Raw genomic sequence first — 1689 nt, forward strand, 5'->3', positions numbered from 1 at the left:
CAAGATTTGGGTGGTAACACTCCTACTTTCCTCTTTCTTTTTCTCTTTGAAAAGGATATTCTAATCAAATAAAGACTTGTTACATCTTTGAAACATTTTTGTAATTTACCTTGCATTTTCTTATTGTGATTAACCTGGTATCTTGGCAAGAAAAAAGAAGAAGGATGTAATGTATATATGAAACAACAAATGATATAGTGCACGTAAAGATAATGTTGCGCGCCTAAATTACTTGGAAAATCGAGAGAAAAAAATTAGTGTGGAAATCAAAGATTCCATCTTTCTTACAGCAACAGATGACGGAAAATAAATCCTTCTGGAAAAGACAATTGCATTGTTTCACACAATTAAGAAAATTGCTGAAAACATTCGCCCACCGTGGGGCTCGAACCCACGACCACAAGGTTAAGAGCCTTGCGCTCTACCAACTGAGCTAGACGGGCTAGTGTTCTAAAATTTATTCTGCGACTATTGATCCCATTTAAAAAGAAAACAAAACAACAGGGAAAAAAGGTGGGGCAGGCCATTCTAACAATTACTGCAGAAATCCATAGTCTACAACCTTGCACAGTGTCCTTAGCAAAACAAATCATCGCTAAACAGAATCTCAACAACAACAAATCCAATATAATTTGACGAGTGGGGTTTGGGGAGGATAGTGTGTACGCAGATCTTATCCGTACCTTGTGGGTAGAGAGACTGTTTCCGATAGACTCCGGCTCAAAGAAAGAAAAAGAAAGCAGTAACAACAAGATAATAAGAAAATAAGCAGTAACAACAAGATAATAAGAAAATAAGCAGTAACAATAACAAGAAAATAAGAGAACAAGCAGTATCAACAGCAATATAATAAGAAAACATGTAGTAATCAAGACTGTCAATAACCGAATACAAGGCTGACTACTACTACTACCGGTACAGGGAAGACACACACTCAGACTAACTACTAGCCTTCTACCCTAATTCTCGACCTCTACACCTTCCTATCAAGGATCATGTCCTCGGTGAGCTGAAGCAACGCCAAGTCCTGTCAAATTATCTCTCCCCAGTACTTCTTTGGCCTACCTCTACCCCTCTTCAGACCATCTGAGGTCAACCTCCCACACCTCCTCAGTGGAGCATTTGAGCTTCTCCTCTTCACATGCCCAAACCACCTAAGTCTCGCTTCTCGCATCTTGTCATTCCACCGAGGCTACTCCTACCATGTCCCGAATATCTTCATTTCTAATCTTATCAATCTTGGTATGTCCGCATATCCATCTCAGCATCCTCATTTCCACTACTTTCATCTTCTAGACATGAGAGTTCTTGACTGGGCAACACTCTGAATCTCGACAGACCTAAATAAATGCCTTGCATCCATTAAACATTTGCTGCACTCCAGTAAACATTTGGACTTCTGGACTTCTGGTGGTCTATTGGAAGATGAGATAAACAAGATGGTTAGGGAACATGAAATGCATGCCCAGGCAAAGGCCAAAAAGGAGGTCTCCTATTTCTCGTCTCATAGAGAATCTCCGCATTGCGGATCGCCTGAAACAGCTCTCTTTCGATTTGGCTCAAATACCTATTTAAGGTATTTTCAGAAAGTGCAGAAACTACAATATTCAGTATTGAAAAGAGCTTGAAGGACTACAGTGCAGAAACTACCATAAATGTATTTTCCTCGTATTCTTTTCCCCACAAATG

At 39.8% G+C, this 1689-nt stretch overlaps 1 non-coding gene across 1 annotated transcript; it reads right to left on the reverse strand.

Annotated features, from left to right (window-relative positions):
• Positions 1–370: 370 nt before the first annotated feature.
• TRNAK-CUU (transfer RNA lysine (anticodon CUU)) lies at positions 371–443 on the reverse strand. Its single transcript has one exon. It is a non-coding gene; the product is annotated as a tRNA-Lys (tRNA).
• Between the last annotated feature and the right edge of the window lie 1246 nt (positions 444–1689).

Source organism: Nicotiana tomentosiformis, chromosome 9 (genome assembly GCF_000390325.3).
Source record: "Nicotiana tomentosiformis chromosome 9, ASM39032v3, whole genome shotgun sequence".
Taxonomy (NCBI): domain Eukaryota; kingdom Viridiplantae; phylum Streptophyta; class Magnoliopsida; order Solanales; family Solanaceae; genus Nicotiana; species Nicotiana tomentosiformis.